At 36.4% G+C, this 25139-nt stretch overlaps 1 protein-coding gene across 6 annotated transcripts in view; it reads right to left on the bottom strand.

Annotated features, from left to right (window-relative positions):
* The window catches only part of CADPS2 (calcium dependent secretion activator 2), a 700135-nt gene that overhangs the window by 147868 nt on the left and 527128 nt on the right, over positions 1-25139 (bottom strand). The gene's annotated exons all lie outside the window — the stretch shown is intronic.

Below are 25139 nucleotides of genomic sequence, written 5' to 3' on the forward strand. Positions count from 1 at the left end.
CTTTTAGCCAGTGTTCAAGGTAATGGATTATGAGAAATATTTTCCAGATTTACAGAAAACAATGAAAAGTCCTTGAAAATGCCTGTGAATAATATTTTCTAGTAGTACCAAACATTTAACCACAGAAGTGAATGTTGTACAAGTTATAATATTATAAAAATCTACTGAATGGATTTTAAAATATATTAACTACTTTTATACCAAATAGGAGTAACAATTTTATATTTTTATTTTTACCTGCAAGAAATTTTGTGGGGAAATGCATATTATGCACGCAATTAGAAACTCCTGCTACTGTTAGAGATTACATTGCTTCTTTAATTAAAATATAAATGTATGTATATACACACAAAAGGAAAAATGTCTAAAGAAAATTGGAGTCTGAATATAAATCTTCCTTAATTCAGATTCAGAATGAAAGTAAAGATACATCTATGTCAGAGGAATTTATAGTTTTAGCTATATCCTTTCTATAATGTGATCACCTATAATTACGCTACTGAATTCTGACTCTGAATATAAGTACGTTTTTGGTCATGGAACTAGATATAAATCATACTAAACCTATATTTACCTCTTAACCTGTAATATATTTTCATAGCCTAACTATTAAGTATGAGAGCTGTCCTTGGTGATAATTAATAATTCTTGTCCTTATTAATTCTATTTTCTAAAGATTCCATCTTTAATTCTTGAAGATTAGAAGCAGGAGATTGTTTCCCATTATTTCTTTTTTCATTTTAAAATGTGTCATTGTATACAAAAGCTAAGAAAGAATGCACATTTCATGAGAATTAAAGAAAAAAAAACCAGTTTGTAATAACTTTGGACACAGATTTATATTTGATGTGTTCATTGTGATATACAAGGAGATGTATCTTTGATGCTTGTTAACTATAGTCAATTAAAATTAAAGCAATTAATTTTAAAAGTTGCATTTTAATCACAGTGACATAAAGACCTTTCATTCAGCAATCAGATCAAAAGCATCTCAAGTGGAATGAATTTTTCCTACATGTAGATGAATCATTTAAGTGTTTTCATATAAACTTATAAATTACCTAGGTTTATTCTTTAAAAATATTTCCTGCAATTATATCTCATCCTTAATTTATAAAATGCCAAAAGTTTGATTTTCTACTCTAGAAAATTCATCAGTAACATTTATTCTATCAGAAAGAATTTTAATTTAAAAATTCTTTCACAGAAAAAAAAAACCCAAATGTCAAAATATTGGTCATTCATTACTCTTTCAGAGAACAGAAAAAAAAAAGTTGATCTATAATGAAAGAAAAGTATAAAAAAGCATAGCAATTAAGTATTAGCTGATGATGAAAGTTGAAAACAGTTTTATAATAATGAACTTTTCAGGTAATACTTAGACAAATCAACCTTCTTACATGGAGCAGCTGTTACATGACAAACATAGACATGCACAGGTGTTTTCTTGGTCTTAATATTAACAAGCATAAAATCGTTCATGGAAGATTAGCCAAAAGAACTAATGGGAGCTTAAGTTTATTCATCAAGGGTAAGGCTTATAGGTCCGGGGGTTCATGACATCATTATACGATGAAACTTTTTTTTTTCCAACTGAATGATTTTTTTTTTTTTTTACTTGTTGGGTCCAAGTAGAGAACTTCCCTGAATTTTCAAATATTTCAGAGACAGCAATAAAACCAAATGTACTGAAGACACATGAGACTATTTCCTATTTCTATTGCTTTAGTATTTCACAAACTTGACATGAAAGAGCAAATAACTTATCTCCCTTGTTCTGATAAACCGCGTGACACTGCCTCAGCACTCTGAAAGACACAACATGGTTGTATCTGAGTGAATTTCACTGTGAATGCTTGGGGTTGTCAGGTGAGATCATGATCCATAGGATTCAAATAAAGAGTTCTGTCATATTAAACCTCACTGGGGCATGTCATATATATGACAGATAGGAGCCAGGGGTCTACAAAGTGACATGTGAGAAAGGTAAACCAGGACGATGTCACATCGGTCAGCCTTCACCACAACAGAAATTGTCTTACTGAGGGGTTGTCACTTTGCCGCATTTATTACCAAGAGAGGTATCAGCCTGGCATGTTAAATAAAGCACCTAACATTTAGACTTATCATTGATTCTATTCCAAGTAGTTAAATGAACATGCAGTTCATAATGATTATATGAAATGCCCTCCACCCTAAATTATTAACATATGTTAGTAAGTATATATATTATCCAGTGAAAGGACAGCCTGTGTATTCATCCAAAGTAATCCTCTCAGATAGAGACTTGTTTTCTACAGCAAGCTTACAAAGGAAACTCTAAAGAATTTCCAACCAGAAATGAGAAAGCATAATTGATATTAAAACACGATATAGCTGCAGTTGAGACATACTGGTAGTTGACATTATTTAAAACATAACCTTTTACCAGAAACCAAAAGCTTAAAAATAAATGAGAATTTCAAATGAAATTGACATATTTCATGTTAGTATGACATAATATCAGTATGTCAATTATCACATTAGGATTTCAGTTCAAGAAAACCAATACCTTAAATATGAAATAGACACATTACTGAATGGCTCATTTTAAGTTATGAACTTTCAGAAAGCCTTAAATGAATATAACAACCAAACTGTAAGTATTGGGTTCATTTGATTGATTTATTAAGTACACAGGATGTGCAAGATATTCTGCTAGCTGATAATAAGAAATACATATACATATATAAATATATATTTTATTTTCCCCAATTACATGTAAAGATAATTTTTAACATTAATTTTTAAAAACTTTGAGTTCCAGAGTCTCTTTCTCCCTTCCCTTCCCCCCTCCCTGAGATGGTAAGCAATTTGATATAGGTTATATATGTGCAATTATGCAAAACATTTCCATGTTGATACTATATGTTTTTAAAAAATCTTTATATACAAATTTAGATCTTGTGCATTTTAGCAAAAATAAGTGTGAAAGATAGAAAAAGATCAGTTAAGTCAACTTTTGTATTGTTGATTATAGCAAGCACTAAATTATTATTAACACTATTATTAATATTAATAAAGCACACATTTGGAAACTTTTATGATCTAAAAGTAGAAAGAATAGAAAATTAAATAAAGAGCGGAGGAATTGAGATTTTAATATGTTAATATGGGTAAAAAAGCTTCCATATCAAAATATAACATGCATTTTATACACAGAATTAAAGATTAAGGCAAAATGTCATTATTACTATTTAGTAATTTAGAATTAGTAACTTTGTTAATAAATCATGATCTTTTAAATCTAAGAAGGAACAAGAAATTTTTCTCAACATAAAAACAATGAAAACTGCATCTTTTCATAACTGCATATTTGTAAGATCACTAGTAAAAATAAATAAATAAAATATCAATTATTTTAAAATCTATCAAATTCCTCAACTTCCTTTTTAAAAATTGATTGAAGGACCCCAGGCAAGTCACTTAACCTCTGCTTTTGCCTACTGGAGAAGGAAATGACCAACCACTCTAGTATCTTTGACCAAAATAAAAAACCCATATAGGGTCACAAAGAGTCAGGCATGACTAAATGACTGAACAATAACATTGATGATCCACTGACCATTAGATATCAATATGGTTCCAACAGTTAAGGTGGAAAGTAGGGGAAGGATGGCTATGATTCACTTCTGACACTTTTATTTTCTAAAGAGAGGATAGTAATAGACAATGTGAGATTTTTGTAGAAGCAGAGTTCCATGAGAATGGAGTTTAAGGTAACTACAAAACAGAAAATATCTCTCAAGTGAAACTCCTCCTTTTAATCAAAGATATTATTAACGAAGTCATTATACAGAATTTATTTCTGCTTTAACCAATAAGCACTCAAAGGCCAAATGTTTATATTAATCTTTCTTTCAACATTCTTATAAAGCAGATTTAGTACAATATGACTAATAGTTGTGGCTTCTCACCTGAGCTTATGTTTATGCATGGGTCTTTTTCACATAGAACATGAAAAAGGTGTTTTTGAGAGCCCTATTCATTGCAAATTCATTGGTTTATAAGTTCTATCCATGTTAGTTGTATGAGATTCCTTAAAGGGCAGAAGGATCTGCACCATTCTGGAAATTTGTGATTTGTTGATCTAGCAGATATAGAACATATTAAAATTAAAATTTAAGTGTATTATGACACATCATATTGGGATACTTACCACCACTATACTTGAAAGTAACAGATCTAATCACCCTGTATTAGAAAACTTATATAGCATTGTACCAACAAAAACACTCAATTTTGGCAGTACAAATTTATTCTTTTTCTTCATTTCATGAATTTAAGAATCCTCTATGTTTAATCCACTATCTTGAACTGACTCAGTAACTTGTAAGTTTGGAAATATTTCAATATCGAACTTTTTTCAATCAGTACCTGCTAAACTATGCCAGCATCTATGTCTTTGCTTATTTGAGCCAGCAGATTTCTTCCAGGGCTCTTAAAGGAAGTATATTAAAGGTTTGAATGTGTTCATTAATTTTAATGCTCGCTATCTATGATTCTAACATTACCTATGAAATATTATTATAAGTATTCTTCCACAATATTTTGGGATATATGGTAGATATCTACTACATGAGAAACAATGAATCACATTAGTGCCTAAAAAGGTCTTTTTGTTGTTCAGTCATTTTTCTTCATGTCCCACTTTTCATGACCCCATTTCAAGTTAGATACTGGAGTGGTTTACCATATCTCCAGCCCATTTTTACAGATGAGGAAACTGAGGCAAAAAGTGACTTGTCCAGGGTCACACAGCTAGGAAGTATCTGAGGTCATATCTGAACTCAGGAAGATCAGTCTTCCTGACTCCAGGCCCAGCACTCTAACCACAGGGCCACCTAGCACTCTGAAAAGGTCTTTAGAGAACAAATTTAGAGCTAGAAGTGGCTTTGGAGGTCATTTATGGTGGCCCCTTGACTCGTCTGACATCTCCCTCCCCTTTATTTTATATATGAGTAAACTGAAGCCCAGAAAAATTATGTGAATTTCTCAAGAACTCTCAGGCAGCAAGTGGCAAAGCTGGTATTTCTATCTAGGTCCTCTTACTCCAAATTCAGCACTCATTTAATGCTGCCCCTGGAACATTATGGGCACCCATGAAGATTAGCATGTACAAATAAGATTTAATAGAAAATAATAATTAAAAAGCTCAAACAATAACAATAAAATTATAGAATAATAAATAATAGAATAATATAAACAGAATAATATAAAAGATAATAATACTAAAAAGATCAAACAGATCAACTTACAAAAACTTTCTATATTTTAAATGAGTTTTACTGCCTAAATATATTTTTGTCACTTTAAAATTTGGGCATTTTTATTTCAATACAGAACTAAGTCATTAGTGCTCAGTGCCCAGGACAAATAATGGTTTGATTTGGTCTACACTCTCCCTGAAGACTAACTTGCTTAATATTTTTACAAATTAAAGAATATATGGAGAAAGAATTAAAAAAAAACCTTTTTGATGAAAAAATGGCAAAATATCTAGAGGAAAACAGGTGTGACACATAGTCATAGATTGCATTACTAAATTGCAGTCTTTTATCTCCAGGACTACTGGAACAGAAAAGGGTGGATTTTTTTGAAGAAATTAGTTTCAATAATGGATGTGGCCAGGTGGTGAGAGATAGCTTGTTAGGCAAGTAGAAAAAAAGAGTGAAGTAACAAGGTTAAATAAAGGGACAGTTGGCATATTAAACTCAGCTGAACTGAAAGAAAACAGGGAATAGAAAGGTATGAAAGAAAGTAGGAAAACATCCAACAATCTGACAAACAGGGATTTCCTTTTTGAACTGTTCATAGGAATCTAACAAATCAAACCCATCATATCGCTATGTCCCAACACTAATAACACCACATCAAATCCACATTTGAAGAGCTGTAGAAAACATGAAAAGTTCACTTTATCATATAAGTGACTAATGGTCATTTTAAATGAGCAAATTCAAAGTCTTATTCATATTATAAGTAAATGAAGCCAATTTTTAAAGACTTTTTCTCCCACATCTTGTACTAGCCCTCATAGATAATTACAACAACAAAGACAGTAATGGGGAAAGAATTTCCATCACTACCTTTAGAAGGTGAGCTCCTTGAGGGCAGGGAGCAGTTTTTCTGTTTATTATTTGTCTTTCTTTGTATATCCAGGACTTAGCACTGTACCTGAAATTTAGTAAGCCTTAAATAAATGCTTGTTGATTGTAATTCAATCCCAAAATATAAAGGAGGTATTAAAGAACTTTCCCACCGTCTTCCTACAACAATTACAATGTCCTTAATCAAACTGAAAGGATTTTAAAGTCTTGAGTCACTGGATAAAGGCAATTTACATCACTGGAAAGATTTTATGATTGCTAATTATGACTAATTAGTCATGCCTTTCTGGTTTCAACTTTAAAGAAGTAGCTAGGTGGCTCAGTGAATAAAGTGCCAGACCTGGAGTCAGGAAGACTCATCTTCCTGAGTTCAAATTTAGCCTCAGAAACTTACTAGCTGTGTGACCCTGGGCAAGTCACTCTAACCTTGTTTGCCTCAGTTTCCTCATCTGTAAAATGAGTTGGAGAAGGAAAATGGCAAACCACTCCAGTATCTTTGCCAAGAAAATCCCAAATGTGGTCAGGAAGAGTTGGATGTGACTGGGCAACAACACCACAAAAGAAATAATTCATTCAGCAGTTGAAGTATCTGGGACTGAGAGTGCACTGAAGGGGTAGACTGTTCACCTGTACAGCAGAGAGGGAGACATTTTCTCTTCTCCTTCTCTGTTGGCCATGCCATCAGAGCTACAACAATTGCATCCATCCAGCAGCAGAAAGCAAAGGACACACACAAAGAGAAGAGAATTACCCAAGAGAGGAAGCAACTTCAAGTAGTGTGGCTGCTTTACAGCAGTGAAGAGACCAGGCTATTGCCTTGAGAAGAGAAGGGAACAGCTGAGTGGCTCCTCTAGCCGAGATGCTATACCTAAAGGGACCTATGTGAAGATTCTACAAAGCAAGAAAGCACTTCCAAGTCATGGAGTGCCATGACTTGTGAGTTATCTTTGGCCACACATATATCCTTAACATGTGACTCAGTACCACTGTGCCTTAAGTCTTGGTCATGCACTTCCCATGAGTGTTGTGTGTGTTTGAGGGACAGAACACCCCAAGGCTGCTGGGGGGAATGTTTCTGTCAACTATTCTTACAATATCATCTAAGTAAATTTCTTCCCTAAAAGCTAATTAAGTTTTCTGGCTTACTGTTTATGGAAATTAACATATTAGTGGGGGGCATATAAACTACAGGAGTAGGAATAGCTACCCACAGGGTTGCTGCTAGAACTGCAGGTGGCAACTACTCTCTGGGGACCCAACCTTTGAGTACAAGTTGATATTTAGGGATTTACCCAGAGGGGGTGTGACCGTATGATGCTTTCGATCTTTCAAAATATTTTTACATACTCTAGGAAACAGTCATTAAACTTGAAGAAGAATGGAGTTAGGGGAGAATTAACCACCATTTTCAAATACTTGAATGTCTGTCACTTGGATGTACCACCTTTATCTTTCTTAGCTTCACAGGCCAGAGAGAGGGCTAATGGGTAGAAATTAATGGGAGGAAAATTTTGCCTCAATATAAGGCAAGTATTAACAACAATTAAAGCTGTCTAAAAACGGGATTGTTACATTGGGCATCAGGGTAGGGGAATACTGAGTTCCATGTCACTAGAAGGGTTTAAGCAGAGGAAGGAATATCCCTTATTTTCGAAGGTGTTACAGACAGACATGTTTCAAATAGAAGTCCTAGTAACTTACTTTTTAGGTCCTTTACAACAAAGAGATTCTATACTTCATTATCTCATTTGAAATTCAAAGCGAGCACATGTGTGCACGTGTGTATGTGTGTGTGTGTGTGTGTGGAGGGGGGCTAAGTTGGGGAGAGGGTAAACAATTAGCTAAACATGATAATTCTCATTTTAAAGACTAGGAAACTGAGCGTTAGAGAGAGCATGTGACACAGCTAGTCAATGACAGAGTTGTGACTAGAATCCGGTTCCTCTGACCTCTATGCTCAGGTACTATATATGTCTCCTCCTGTTTTTATTGTATATAAATTGTCAAACAAATTAGAAATATATATTAGAAATCACTTAATCTGCTGTTTAATTGAGATTGCATGAAAAACCATAGTACATATTTTTAGAGACTGGAATAGAGCCTTCTGTACCCAACTTCACTCCTGATAGCTTAGTAAATGAAATCTGCCACCTTCAGTTTCTTTAAAGTCTCAACTAAAACAGAGAGGACGAATTGACCCTGAAAATATGGCACTTTCTGGCTTCTTTCATTAGAGTTAATTATGCATTTGCCATATGCATCAGAGATGTCAATACAATTCAGCAAATGCTTATTATTCAGTTTCTAGCTGCAGGACACTGTAGAGGGTGCTACGGGAAATACAGAATTTAGATTAGACATGATCCTTGCCTTCATAGAGTTTATAGTCCAGTAGGGGAATGTGGCATACACACAAATAACTATATGACCTAATTTTGAACCAGATCTTTAATTTCATTGGCATACTGAATTCCCAGTGAGGAAACTCCATTTATCAATGCAGATAGGCTTCTACACCACAACTTACTGTCTACAGAGTAAGTGAGGGTCCCACAGCCAGTATGCGTCAAAGGGAAAACTTGAAACTGGGTTTTCCTGCCCCTCTATCCACTATGCCATGCTTTCTCACTAGTTTAACAAAGAATGCATGATAAGTGCACATAGTGCTCTGTTAATATGGGATTTCTACCAGTGAAAAGGCTGTTACTGATTTTTTGGTCTTTTTATTTTGGCAGGTGGGAGGGGCATCAGGTATAGTTTCACAGAAGGGTTAGCATTATGTTAATATCTAAAGGTTTTAAAGACCAGATAGGAATTCAGTGTATGAAGAAGGGAAGACTAGAATGTGAACCAAGGTGGGAAAGCTCAGGACCCATTCAGGGTAAAGAGAAGAGTCCAGTTTGGATGGAGCTGAGATTATGTGGGGTGAGAAGCATGCAGTAAGCCAGGAAAGCTAGGGTGACAAATCATGGAAGGCTTTGAATATCATGTAAAGAAGATTAACCTGTAATGGAAAGACCAATGCTTTTGGAGTCAGAAGACTCAGGCTCAAATCCTGGTTCTGCCCCTTTTCATTTCTGGGATTTCAAACAAGTCACTTGCGGTGTACCTTGGGGTATCAGTTTAATCATCTATAAAATGAAGTGATCTAAATGGTTTTTCAGTTCATTTCTGGTTCTAAGATCTTATGATTTTTATGAGACAGAGAAAGAAGGAAGGGAATGGGTATATAGGGCCATATATGCCAGGCATTGTACTAAGGGATTTTTACAAATATCTCATTTGCTCCTCACCACAATCCGATGAGGTTAAGTGCTATTGTTATCCTCATTTTGCAGCTGAGAAAACTGAGGGAAACAAAGTTGAAGTGACTTGGCCAGGAGAAAGAGCTAGTAAATGGCTAAGGCAGTATTTGAACTAGTCTTGCTGACTTCAAGGCCCAGCTTTCTATCCAATATATCACCTAGCTGCCTCTACAAGCTTAAGTGTTTTTTTTACGAACTCTATTTAGTAGGCGATAGGGAGACAGTGAAGATTTCTAAGGAGAGGAGTGACATGACCAAAGTGATATTAAAGAACCCAAATAGATTGCTTTCTTTAAACCCAATTGAGATCAGGATCTCAAAACAGGTTAAAAACTTGTTTCACAGGTCAAGAAAGCTCCATAGTAAATTTGGACCTTCAGAGAAAGTTGCAGCTACAGGTTTTATCCTACACAGTTCATATAAGAATAGTCTATAAATTATGATATGCTATGATAATAATAATTATAATAGCTTACATTATCTAGGGTTTTAAGGTTTACAAAGTGTTCTTACAACTCTGTGAGGTAGATCATTAAGGCACGTGTAATGAGAGATACAGCTAGTGATATCTCTTAATTGCTCTATAAATAGGGACAGGGAAAGATGGATCAGCTTAATAAATGCACCTTTTTAATCAGTCCTTATTGTTTATGATGATAGTAATAGCAACTGAAATTTACATATTGCTCTACCAACATTATTTCATTTAATCCTCATTATGACTCCTCCAAAGGGCCCACAGGGTTCCTATAACCTATGCTTGCTAACTATTTCCTTATTTAGTTGTCAGACCCTTGCAATTTGACTTCTGTCTACTTCCCTCTACAGTGACTATACCCTCTAGCCACTAACTTCTTAATTGCCAAATTTAATGGACTTTTCTGAATTCTTATCCTCCTTGTTCTACTTATCATCTGACACTCCTGACTTTCTGCCCTCCTAGCACTTTCTATCCGCCTGTGCTCTCCCCTGCTCTACACTGGTGGTTCTATCTCCCTGGTCTCCTCAGCTGGTTCTTTTACCTCTAATCATTCCTTTAGTGTCAGCTTTCCCTGAGGCTCTGTCATCTTCTCTTCATTGGCAATTTCGTTCTCAGCCATGTCTTCAATAATAATAATAATAATCGTTTTGTATGTAACTTCCCTCTTGAGCTCCGGTCCCACATTTCTCACTGTTTGCTTCATATCTATCTCGGTGTCTTACTCCTCAAATGCAATGTGACACAAACAGATTTCAGTCCTTTCTCCAAAACTCACCCCTTTCTAACTTCAATTGAACAATTTTCCTCCCAATCAACTTTACTTCTTTCCTTTGCTTTCCATGTGATCAGTTCTCAAATCCTTTCAATTCCACCTCCATAATATCTCTTTCATCTGTCCCTAATTCAGGCCCTCATAACCTCTTACCAGGGCCATTCTAATAGCTTCCTAAACGGTCTTCCTGCCTTCTTTGATTTATCCTTCATAAAGTGCCAAAATATTTGTAATGATGAACAATCATCATCATTATTATTAAACATTTATTTAGTCCTTCCTAACACCTGCAAAGCACTTGGGGAACAAATGGACACAAAACCTAGCCCTTGTCCTTACACAGAGATGAGGAAGAGCTGTGCTTTTTTCTATTTGTGTGCAGCGTGCTGTAGTTGAAGTGGGTGAATTCCTGCACGTTTCTTTTCCATGTTCGTCCCTAAATCTCTGTTCTGGAGATTATCCTAAAGTCAGTCATTCCATAACTCACTTAAAAAACAAACAAACCTTGCTATTCAGTCTTTCACAAGAAATCCTTGTTAATCTTAGAGATAAATTTCTTCCTAATTTAATTGCTCTCTTTAATTCATTAGTGTCTGTGTGTTTGTCGGCAGGGGAAGAATTAAAAAGGAAACAAGCATTTATTAAGCACCTAGTATGTACCAGGCACTGTTTTAAATGCTTTACAAATATTATCTCATTTGATTCTCACAACAGTGGCAACTCTATGACACTTCTTTGATTTTGTAAATGACCAGTAGGTAAATGGGAACCTTTGGTCCTTGCTTGTCTTTTACAGGATTTTTATCTCCCAACTTACCCTTTCCTATGAGAAATGTATGACATTAGCCAGCTTCCTCTGGAGAGAGTGAGAAAGGGAGAGACACCTAGAGGGTGGTATTTTTGAACTGGCAATTCAGCTGGCAGCCTAGCGGGAAGAAGTCACTTTGCACTTTGTGTATTTCCCACTAATATCCATTTGTGAACAGGAGGGAAAGAATGGGAACTCACAGCATGAGAGTAAGATGTCAGGGAAGATGATAAAAAAGAAAACAAATATCTCCTTTCTGTTTCTGTTTGTTTTTTAATCTACACTACTTCCCAGTTGTTTAACCCAGAATGACATCTTTCAGAAGTTTGTGGCCATTTAGATAAGCAGTTTTCTTTCCTCTCCCTGAAATTCCCAAGTTCTTAATCCTGGAAAGCACGAAGAAGAAATTCTGTGCCTGTAAATTTCACTGAGATGAATCACACTTTATCTGATCAGAGAAGCTTATTTTGGAGAAGAGGTCTAAAAACACATTCATGGATCTCAAAATACAACTCTCACTTCAGTATTTTCACTTAAAAAATAACAGTATAGCTATTTTGAGGGGTTTGAAAAGAACACTGATACTTCTGCAAAAAAACATTCTCTCCTGACTCTATGAATAGATGCATTTTTAGTAGTATAAAGTAAGGGAGGCAGAAGAGGCAGTGTTGCATAGTAGATACAGAGCCAGCCATGGAATCAGGATGGCCTGGTCTCGTATTACCCTTAACCTTTATAGACTATATGGCTCTGGGCAAGTCATTTAACTTTTCAATGCAACTCTCTGGGACTTCATGTTTTTTAAATTTTTTATAGTTTAATATTATTATTATTATTAATTTATTATTAATTATAATTAACACACCACACTATGACATATTAGTTAATAATTACAGTTGATATATTATGTAAGTAGATATTAATTATTGACTACTGTTATTAATTTATTATATTATTTTCTTATTAAATATATGGGGAAGCAGGAAGGTAGATATAATATGTAAACAAAAGAATAACATGCAATGTAAAATGTGATGGTCCCTCAGCAATCCTATTTTCTAATTCTTTTTTCCCCCACTGAATAGTATTTTATTTCTGCGATTTTGTGTTGAAGAAAAGTCGCCTATGTTGGAATAGAAGTAGAGGACAGAGGGAGTTTCTTCATCAGTGAATAATCTATACCAATGAAATCACAAGTCAAGGAAAAAAAAAGATAAAAGGTTAGGAAGATACAGTTGACTCTGAAGAGAAAGTTAAACTGAGCTGATTTTCCAAAGATCCTTGAGTACACAGCGGAACCTGGACTTGAAACGAAGACACATGACAAGTCAACCTCCCAAAGAATAAAATGAAGTCTGAAAAAATCTACATGGGAATAATAACACTCAAATGGGATGTTACTAATTTACAAAACAGGCAATTGGCAGAATAAGAGCATTATAAGGCCTTGAGCCAAAAGTTTTATCCATAAATGCAAAGCAAAATTGAGAACTGAGTTCATTATTTGCATAATTCAAAGAAAATTTTGATTTTACTCTATCTCTGTATTTGAGAAAAAAATATTTTTGAAGAGTGTGAATTATCCATATAATAACTTAATTCTACAGATGATTCTCTATTGGGGAGGACACAGCACAAAGAACTTGTTACTAATACACAGGGCCTTATATATCTTAGATGGTTAATAAATATTTATTGATTTGAATGACTAAAATGTGAATCCATTTTCCTAAATTGAATTTTTTTTTTTGGCAACGCAATCAGGGTTAAGTGACTTGCCCAGGGTCACACAGTTGGGAAGTGTCAAGTATCTGAGGCCACATTTGAACCCAGGTCCTCCTGACTCCAGGACCAGTGCTCTAGCCACTGTGCCACCTAGCTACCCCTTAAATTGAAAATTAAGAATGAACAAATATCCCAGTAAAACCATAATCCAAAAATCTTTCACAGAATTAAGCTCTGTATATAATGATGTTTAAAAAAAATAGCCATCATTTAAGCTCTTAAATATCAGTCTACATATATGTTCATAATACACAAATCTATCTGTCTATCTATCCATCCATCCATCCATCCATCCATCCATCCATCCATCCATCCATCCATCTATCTATCTGTCTATCTATCTATCTATCTATCTATCTATCTATCTATCTATCTATCTATCTATCATCTCTGCTTGGGATACCATTTTGGCTGAATTGGACCTAAGAGGACAGTTAGTCCAATCTGCAACATACTAAATTTTTTTTAAGTAACTACCTCAAATTAGGGGAAACCCACTGCTTCCTGAGGCAGCCCATCCTGCTGTTTGATAGCTAATTGTTAACAAGTCAGAAAAAATATCCTATGGAACATCTACCCATTCTTCCTACTTTTGCCTTTTGTGACCAAAAACAAGTCTAAATCCTCATTCACTTCTGCCTGGGACAGCCTGTGACCATTTTGAGTTTGTCAAAATATTATTCTAATAAGTCTAAGATCAAGGGCTCAATTCTCATTTGAGGAAGTCAGTTTTACTCTTTTTTAGGCATTACATGTCTAATTTTGATTTGGCCATATGGTAAATATTTCATTGGCTAGAAAGGGGATTTGACAGGAAATTGTTGATAGACCAACAGAAATCCATTACCAGTTTTGGAAAAGCAATAGTCTAGGTCAGTAGGGTCAATTCATAAAAAGGAACAACAGGAAAAAGTTGACTTTAGGAGAAGTCCTTAAGTTCTGAAAATTACTGAGTAACATACAAATTAATTATAGTCTTAAGTGGATTGTAGTCTAATTTGTGACATCTTCAAGAAAACGTCCCATGAACTAGATGGGTTTTTTGATATTCCATAATTAAATATCATTCTTGCCAACTGAAATTTTTTTCATGATAATTATAATCCTGTGGCTGTCTCTCAGCTGAAAAGTAACCTATCACATGAAAGGCTAATCTTGATATTTATGATCTACTCTAAAATAGATTTCTTGATTTATATTTTAGAAAAGTTACAGTGCTAGACATACACTAAATGCTTAATCATTGATAATTAATCTTTGAAAAAAATGCCAATACTCAATACAATAAAACAATAATGTATTAATAAATTAATAATTTAAAATGTATTAATAATTTAATAAATAATTTTTTGATATAGCATTTAACGGAAAACCAACAGCCTAACTAAAATGACATTACTTGAGTCAGAGAACAAGCTCAGATGTTACATATTACTGTGAACAAGTTGAACATCACTCAATTTGGGGTTTGATATAAATAAGCCTCTTTCCAGCAAACTGTACCTAATACTGTCATTTAGGGACCACAGATCCAGATACAAATCAAAAAAAGAGGCATGAAGTTTGTTAGTAATAAGTCAAACTTCCATTCCATGGGGACTGGACAAATATTAGCAACACCAAACAAAAGGCTATGCAAAATGGAAAGTGAAGATTCTTTAAGGATAAACTCATCTCCTATCTCTGCTCTGTGATCAGAGAGATGCTTTGCAAGACTGGTATACATTATGAACGTACTTTCTTTGTCTCTCTCATTAAACTTTAACCATCAGGATTTTGATGCTTTGGAGAATCTCAGGGGGACACTGAAGCAGCATGCTATGATGAGGAGACAGCCAGCCACGAAGTCTGAAACACCTGAGCTATTTAAGTCCCTATGCTGACACATACTGGTGGTGAGACCCTGGATAAGTCACTTGACCTTTTAGTCCCCCAGGCAACTCTCTAAGACCGGATTACAGAACAGTTACCCATCTATGGGAATAGCAAGGATTCCATTCACTAATGAAATTACAGGTCTTGACTTTATAAAGAGCCAGGTGCACAATCAGATTTTAGTCTCCCCTCTGGGTCTTCTCTATGCATCATGAGTCTAGCAGCTGGCTGATAGAGGGTAATTACAGATTAGAGTGTCTGATAAAGTTCACCCTAAGGGTTGACAGTCCTCTGCTGGAAGGCTAGTAAAAGTAAGGGCAACTGTAGAGAGGCAAGTCTCAGTCTGGTTGGCTATCTTCCTAGGCATCCCAGTGACCCTAAGACAAAGAAAGGAGTAGTACTGGTGTCCCCAGGTTCATGATGCTGCTGTTGTCCTTCTATCACCTCTAATGGCTCCTTGGTTGAAGAGTTATTAACAAAACTAAATTAGAAAACCCCACACATTGAAATAAGGATGAACTTACTGACTTACAAAGTCTACATTGCTATTAGAGACATTTGATTTGAACCATTTTTTTCTATGAATTTTTTTTGGGGGGAAGGGGGATTTTCTAAACCAAAGCAGAGTTCCACTCCATAGTAGCTTGTCATTATCTTTAAATTTTCAGGGACATAGTAACAGTCTAACTACCACACTTATTTATGTGTTGTCTTGGAACTATTCTCTCTTTCACGTAAGTAGACCTTACTTCTCTAAAATAAATGTTGAACTACTTAATACCAGAGCCTGTGTATCTTTCATGGATCCATGCATGCTCTAAGCCAGGGGTGGGGAACCTGCGGCCTCGAGGCCACATGTGGCCCTCTAGATCCTCAAGTGCGGCCCTTTGACTGAATCCAAACTTCACAGAACAAATCCTCTTAATAAAAGGATATTCCCCACCTCTGCTCTAAGCAATTAATAAACTGCTTTTTGAAAGACTTCATGCTGAGTGAAGTGCAGAACCAGGAGAACATTGTACATAGTAACAGTAAAATTGTGAGATGATCAACTTTGATAGACTTAGTTGTTCTCAGCAAAACAATGATCTTGGACAATTCCAAAAGACTCATGAAGGAAAATGCTATCCACATACAGATAAAGAACTATTGAGTCCGAATGCAGATCAAAGCATACAATTTTCACTCTTTTTGGTTTTTCTTTCTCATGGTTTTCCCCCTTTGTTCTGATTCTCCTTTCACAGCATGACTAATGTGGAAATATGCTTAACATGATTGTACATGTATCAGATTGCTTGCCATCTTGGGGAAGGGGGAGGAAAGAGAGGGAGAGAGAAAAAAATTTAGAACTCAAAATATTATAAAAGTAAATGTGGAAAATTATCTTTACATGTGATTGGAAAAAATAAAATACTATTAAGTGGGAAAAAATTTAAAAATACAAAAAAAGAGAAAGAATAGGTGGTTGTCTGTCCATAATACACAGCATTTACTTCACATGGTTGTTTTGAGATAATAGGTTTGCAAGCCTTAAAGCATTCTATAAATGGTAGCTATCATCACTATCAGTTGTAAGTAGCTGGGAACATTCATCTCAGGCAGTCAAATCCTTCTTCTTCTCTCCTTTCCTTCTTTCTCTCCCTTCCTCCCTTCCTTTCCACCTTGTTCCTTCTACTCCTCTAGCTTCCACTGTAGTTCAGATCCAAATCACCTCTCACCCAAACTACTGAAATAGTCTCCTGGTTAGTTTCTCCCTACACCAATCCATCCTATATACAGGGGCCAATGTGATTTGTTGTCTCCTAAAGCACAGGTACAACAATCTCCCTACCCTACTCAAACTCCAACAACTCACCTCCAAGATCAATTACAAATTCCTCTGGCATTTGAAGCCTTTTAGCTTGGCTCCACCTTACCTTTGCAGCCTTATTTCACATTATTCCACTTGACCCACAATACAGGCCAAATTGGTTTTTTTGCTGTTTCTTACAGTGACAGTTCATTTGTTATGTCTCTGTCTTTGCACTGGCTGTCCTCCACATCTGAAATGTCCTTCCTCTTTCCATTAAGGTGAAGCTGGGGTACAAGCATCTATATAAAGTCTCTAGCTGCTAATCTCTCACTGCCCATTACCTTGTATCTATTTTGTATTTATCTACTTATGTGCATGTGGTCTCCTTGAATGGAATGTATACTTCCCAAGGACAGGCCTTGTTTTTCTTTTGTCTTGGATTTCCCAGTACCTAGCAAAGAGAAGGGACTTAATAAATCCTTGTTGATAGATTGATTTCCTCAGCTTTGTTGGTGCACTGAAATGTCAGGGAAGTGGGCATGCCTTGTGTACCTCAAAGAGGGAACCCTTCTCTTTGCAGAACTTGAGAATTTAAGGACACTGGAGAGCTACTTTAGAGTTATGGGGAATGAGGAATACATTTGGATCTAGTTCCTAACTTTAACTCAAGAGAAGAGTGGAAAAGTTTCTAGCTACATACAGAGATTGGAGAAGGTAGTATGCTAGAAGTGGTGATTAAAGGGGCAGTGACCACAGAGCATGGAAAATCATGCTAGGCCTGCCCTAGAATTGGAGCAACATCAAATAATAAATTACTACTATAGGAAACATGACTGCCTGAGATGAAGGTTCCCAGCTACTTGCAACTGATAGTGATGATAACTACCATTTACAGAATGCTTTAAGATTTGAAAACCTATTATCTCAAAAGAACCATGTGAAGTAAATGCTGTTATTATCTTCATTTTACAGTTGAGGAAACTGAGGCTAAGAGAGGCTAAATGATTTACCCAAGGTATCCAACTACTAAATGTCAGAGGTTGTATTTTAACTCAAGTCTTGCTGATCTAGAGCACAGAACTCCACACACAACTGCCACTGACCAGATTGACTAAGGAAGAAAAGAGGTGAACAGGAGATAATAAAGAAAAAACAAAAGTAACTCAAACCAAATCCCAAGTTTTATCATCTTTAAGCAATTCATTGATCTCACTTGTGGATATATGTAATCGAGAAAAAAATGGAGAGTGGAAGAACAAGGAAAGGTCAATCTGGCTTGACTTCCTCAATAACATTTGAAGATCACTGGCAGGACAAATGTTTACAAGCTTTTAAAGACTTAATCTATGCTATCATGCATGCGTCATTGTTGTCATATGTAGACTGAGGCAAGCCCTTTATACATAATGTGTCCAGATTATCTTGAAAGTATGTCTCTCAATAGGAACTCTTTGTTTTTAACTCTTGGGACGGTCAGAATTTAATGTTACCACAACTACTTAAAAGTTCTTTTGAATTCTTGTGACTATTATGGCTTTTTCTGAATTAAGTTTATGTTATCAACCTGTTTAAAGTGCCATAATGATTCCTAAAAAGTAATGATATCGGGGCTTCTGGGACAATTATATATCAAAAAAGGTTGTTCACCAGAAACTATTCCATTTTCCAGTAACAACAGCATCAACAAAAATAATAATATCTAATATTTGTGTAGTGCTTCAAGACTTGTAAAGTACTTTACAAATATTATCTCACTTGATCCTCACAAAAACTCTATGGGGTAGGTGTTATTATCCCCATTTTACAGATGAGGAAATTGAGGCAGACAAAGATTAAAGGACTTGCCCAGGATTACAAACTAGTTAGAAGATTTTCTGACAGTGAGACTGTCCCATACAAATTAGAGTTCTTGGATTTGACATGGGTACCATTGAGAAGGTCAAAAACTATGGATACCTTGTGGTATCTTGGAAAGAGTACTGGCTCTGGGGTGTGAAGTCCTGGGTTGAAATCCTCTCACTTCTACTTACTATCTGTGTGGCCTTGGGCAAGTCATAGTCTCATGAAAAGGCTGACCTAGCAGACTTCTATGATCCTTTGAACCACTCAAATACCGGCAGCCACAGCCAATGCAGGAGAAGAGCTCACTGAATAGGTTCAATCCATGTCAACTGCTTTTCAGGTTGCTGCTGTTCAATATCTCTTACTAAAACTAGAAAAATTCAAATTTAAAAGTCTAGGAAACCAGTTCCAGGAACAGTACTGAAGGCACACACAAGGGCAAGGCAAATCAATCTTTTGTTAGCACTGTGGAAGAAACAGACAAGTGCATGCTAGATGAATCTAAGAAATGAATACATCATTCATATGCCAGATGCTATAATGCCCAGAGCAGATGTTGAGGAATGGTGATGGGATTGGGAACAGGGGCCACTCTGGGAACCTGAAAGCATTACCTATGTCACTCTATCCTCCCTTGCTCCCTTTACACTGGAATTTAAAGGTCTATACACAGTAATGATTTAAAAAAAAAAAGATTGAAGATGCTATATTAAACAGTGGATCCCAAGCAACTTATACCCTGATACTTCAAATGAATCTGTTATCTCATCAAAATGGGTATTCCCTGCACGTGTGCAGATTCCACCCCATCCATAACCTTCACATCCTGTGTTTTCACACAGATCTCTCACAGATCTTCCACAGGAGACCTATCTAACATGCTGGAAGTCTTCATTTAGGTTTCACAAGTACCAGCATGCTGCTTGTGCTAGCCATCATTTTTCCTTGTTCTTATTACAAAATGTATCTCCTTTTCTGATCATACATATCCTGAATAACATCTTTTACATTGTCACTATTGTACAGAGGTCTCCATTAGACATATACTCCAGTATACTTGTACCCAATATGTATCTTATATTATTTTATGAGAAAAGGTTCCTTTCACAAGTAAATAAATTGAGGTTTCTGAGGTCCAAGGAAGTTGAATTACTTTTTCATTGTCATATGAACACTATGTGTCAGAAGTTGGGTTTGAACCAGGTCTTTCTAGCTCCCAGTCACTCTACCAAACCATATTTTCTCTCACGCCTTCCCTGAGCTCTTCATCTAAAAGTTTTCTCTCCTTCCTCTTATTTTCCTAGCACACTTTGGATCTCTCATTTACCCCTATGACTAGCCGCCATCATGATTCCTCAGCTGCCCCTTTCTCCTACTACTGAGTCCTTCTCAGGGCCTCCATTTTGGGGAGGGGCCTAGGCTGGCCAACTTTCACTTCCTGGCATTCCGTCTGGCCTTCTGGACTTTGTCACCATGATGCCTCTGATGCTGTCTTATACTGGAACTACCCTTAGCTCTTGGGTTTACCTTACCCTGGAACATCCGTATCTTCTATAGCTTTTTCACTCTTTTCACTCTGCCATGCTGGCCCTTATTTCTCTGGTTGTGTTTCTCCAAGGGTCTCCACTGTAAGGAGGGACCCAGGCTGGCCAACTTTCATTTTCCTCATGGTTCTGCTTCTGATCTTCCCATTTTGACACCATATCCCTGCATGGGGAGATTTAAACCTCCACTTTTCTGCTCCCTTTTTTGTGCTGCCTTCCCTCATTAGAATTAATTTCCTTGAATTAAGAGGCTGTCTTTAAAAAAAATTGCTTGTATTTGTATACCCAATATAAGTAGCACAGTGCCTGGTACACAGTAAGTGCTTAATAAATGTTTATTGCCTTGACTTACTTGGGATTTTACTTATTGGTGCCCATGTCATATACTTAGTAGAAGACTGCAAGCTCCTTTAGGGCAGGGACTAGGGGATATTTTTCATTGTAGCCTCCTCGGCTCTTAGGTGATGTGTGTGTGTCTGTGTGTGTAACGCATGTATGTATATGCACATGTACATACACACATGTGTATACGTGTGTGTGTGTGTGTGTGTGTGTGTGTGTGTGTGTGTATTGATGGGGCTCCAGATCTGTGACTCCATTGGTGTGGAGAACTTCTGGTATGGAAACTCCCTTTACTGTTACAGAGCAGGAGCAAGTAGTCTGTAAACATCTTTGAGGATTGCCTGGGGGCAGTGAGAATTAAAATATCTTGCCTGTGGTCATCCAGTTAGCATGTGTGAAAGGAAGGACTTGAAACCAGGTCTTCCTGACCTCAATGCTAGATCTCTATCAACGAGGTCATGATGCCTCTCACATAATATATTCTTAATATATGCTTCTTGAAGTGTTTAGAGTAGTCACAGTGGGGAATGCTTGTGGATCCCAATCATCTAATATTTGGGAAATTGTGCAGGGTTTTTATGAGCCCAAGCTTCTCTCTGATAAAGGACCATCTTTAAAATGATGCTTTGTAAGATGTTTCTGTATGAAAATCATGGATTATCACAGTTTCTAAAGAATTAAAGTTTCAGGCTACCCAAAGGTCAATAGAGAAGTACAGGTTGGATGTGAGTAAGCTTTAAAGTATCATCAGTGAAATGTTACACAAAAAAATTTGTTGGACTCCATGTAGAAAATTTAAGGGGGAAGATCAGGGATAAGAATTACACAGGACAGGATGACGTACATCCATTGTGGTTTGTTCCACAAGAAGTACCCACTTTGATAAAATCACAGATACATCAGAGTGTGTTTTGTTTTGTTTTTTATGAATAAGGCATATTGCCGTATAGGATTTTGTTGCTAACCAGTTTTAGGGCAATCTATTTATGATATTCAACACATAATTAACATAGTTTGAGTACTGAACTAGAAGCTGAGTAGGTATGTTTGTTAGTTTTGGTGGGGGGAGAGGTTGGATTAAGTCATATTTGTGGCTGTGAGCCACAGGAAGTTTGCACAGTATGCAATTGTGCACATGCATGCACAATAAAAAATAATCAAGGAAAACCCTTAAAATGAGCATTTTTCCATCGGTAGAATGTCAAGTCAAGTGAATAGGCATTTACGAAACTCTTGCTAAGTACCAGGCCCTGCACTAAGTGCTGAGGATAAAAAACGCAAGAGCAGGGGGTGGGGGTGGGAACCAAACAGTCCGTGACCTCATGAAGCTCCCATTCCAATGAGGAAGACTACATAGAAACAACTATGTACACACAAGATATGACTTATTGTAGAAGGCAGGATTTTAGCGAGTCTTGAAGGAAGCTAGGAAAGCCAGGAGGCAAGATGAGATGGAAGAAGAGTGTCCAGTTATGGTAGACAACTAATAAAAAGACAGAGAGTTGGGAGATCTGAGTGTCATCACAAGGAATGGGTGGAAGGCTTACGTTGCTCGATTACTGAGTACTCAGCAAGGTAGTATAGGGGAAGATGAACGGAAACACAAGAAAGGCCAGATTGTAAAGGGCTTTACAAGCCAGATAGCATTTTGTATTTGATCCTGGAGATAATAGGGGGCTACTAGAGATTAAGGAAATGACATGGTCAGTCAGACCTATGCTTTAGGAAGATCAACATGGCAGCTGAGTGAGGCTGGCTACTATAGTTCTGGCTAAGATTTGCGTATGCAGTATAGGGATAACCTTGGTTAAACTGTTTTCCCAAGATGTTTCAATATAAGTCATTTGAAGCAGCGCTCTCCTTTTATGTTCTGTGTAGTGTTTTGTTTAACTACAGTGACAGTCATGTCAATGAGGGTAACAGGCAACATGGTATAGTGGATAGAGGGTTTCTCTTATAGTTAAGAAGACATGGGTGCAAGTCACATGCTAGCTGTGTGACCTAAGGCAAGTCACTGAAACTTTTAGTATCCTCTAGGACCAGAAGATACAAACAAGTTGCAGATCAATACTGGTGGAATTAGTTTCCACACCAGAAATTCCTGACCTGGATGAAATCCACACCCAGACCAAGTGAAAGAATAATGATTTAATTTATGCTATAATGCAATTTAATTTTTTATGATCAGTTACATTTATTATCATCAGCTACAATTTTACTTCATAAATCCTATCAGATATGGTAGGATGGGAGTATAGTCCTAAATTCTTGTTGAAAAATAACAGAGAAGTGAAAAGGTTAGCATCCATGAATGGTAGAGACCATCGATGAACTCATCTCATGGATATCATTAATGTTACCTAAACACTCTGTGAGATTATTTTGTGCACTACTGGTTGTGATGACATTTCTGCACCATACACTCCAAAAGCAGTCAAAACCTAGCGTGGCCTTTGTTGGGCCGGTAGGAGTTCTAACACGACCCTCCTAACACAGTTCTCCCACTACCCCTCCCGCCACCCCTCTCCCCTGCCAATAATTGAATACTCTGATAATTCATCCTGTACAAGGTGTTTAATTGGACCATAAAAACCATTTTATGTTGGTGCTTTAGTCTTTCTTTTCCTCAGTCTGACTTATAAAACCAAGATATGTAACAACACATGCCAACCTAGAACTTTGCCCTACCATGCATTGTCTGTGAAATCCTCTTTTTTTCCTTACTGTCAGTCCTTAGTGGTACTGCAGATGAGTGAGTGCATGCATTATCTCTGGATGTGTGTGGCTATCATCCTACGTGAGTGTGTCTGTTTCTGTCCTTGACTCACTTTTTTCTTTTCTTCCTTCCCCCCCCTCTCTCTCTCTCTGTTCCTTGATGTCTTAGTACCAGTCAGACCCTTTCTGTTTAATTCTTTTCTTTTATTCCAAAAAACACTCAACGAGCTATTCAGAGTATGAGTCTTACAGAAGGCACACGCATGGAGTGCTCACCACTATGGGAAAGGATGTGCTCCCTGAAAATTGTCACATCCAGCAAGCACTGCTGTCCTTCACTGAAGTTAATAAAAGGTAGTCTTTCTTTCCTTAGAATTTGTGAAATAACAAATTTGAACAATGATCAATAAGATTTTATTGAAAATGTGTCTTGAAAGATGCAAAAAAATCATAAGAAAACTCAAACTACAGACAGCATTGCAGAAAGGAAGATATAACCCAACACTATAATGGCAAACGTATGTGAATGCCAGGTGCTTCAGAGATGGATGTGCTAAGAGCACTCCTACATAAAAAAAAGGCTAGTAAAAGGCAGAAAACTTGTATGACTTAGCAATAAGTTAAGTCTGCAATTGATATATATACTGATACTTTTCTAATTACCATGCAATATAGCCTAGCCCTATAATATCTACATTTCTCATACAATTTGCAAAGCCCTTAGTTGCATGGCATTTGGGAGTGATCACTGACAAAATGTATGAATGCAAGAAATAGCAGCCTATCTTTAATTTCCTGACTAAACTGAGTTGCTGCATTCTCCCCACAAATAAAATACCTTTAAAGGTGTGTGTGTGTGTGTGTGTGTGTGTGTGATTAAACCACCTGTAAATTAACTTTAGATTAAGTCTGAGTTTTCTAGCCCTCTGTCTTCCCTATCACAAAAAGGGATTTGTAAATCTACACATATACACACATATGTATGTAGGTATATGTACATATACATATACATATGTAAATAAAATCCAGGCAAATAAATAAAATTAACACCACCGTGAAGTACAGTGAAAAAGGATATATTAGCTTTTGAGTCAGAGGACTTAGGTTCAAATTCAGACTTTATTACTTACTACCTATGTGACTTTAGACACAGAAGTCTCTTAACTTTTCTGAACATCAGCTTCCTCGTCTATGAAACAGGGGTGGTATGGAGATGGATTGGATTACATGGTTTTTAATATTCCTTTTTGGCTATAGATTCAAAATCCTATGATCTACAATCCTATCACCCTAATTTAAACCTTACCATTTTAATAGAAATACAGGTTTTACAGATTGAAAGTATATGTGGCAACTTCTAGTTTCAAGTCTTGTACCTAGACAGTGGCATTAAGTTTTCATTAGGCAGCGAGGTAGTGCAGTGGATAGAGTGCTGGACTTTAGAGTCAAGAAGACCTGAGTTCAAATCTGACCTTGGATGCTTACTAGCTCTATGGCCCTTGATTAGTCACTTAATCTGCTTGACTCAGTTTCCTCAAATGGAGGAACAGAGATAATAATTCCATCTATGACCAGGGTTTTGTGGGGATAAAATGAGATAATATTTGTAAAGGGTTTAGCATAGTGCCTGACACATAGTGGGTACTTAATAAATGTCTGTTTCCTTCTTTCCTTCCATTAATCTTCTCAAGAACAAAGGGATGAATAACAGTAACAAAAACCATTA

This window comes from Vombatus ursinus, unplaced genomic scaffold, assembly GCF_900497805.2.
Source record: "Vombatus ursinus unplaced genomic scaffold, bare-nosed wombat genome assembly UNPS02010788.1, whole genome shotgun sequence".
Classification (NCBI taxonomy): Eukaryota; Metazoa; Chordata; class Mammalia; order Diprotodontia; family Vombatidae; genus Vombatus; species Vombatus ursinus.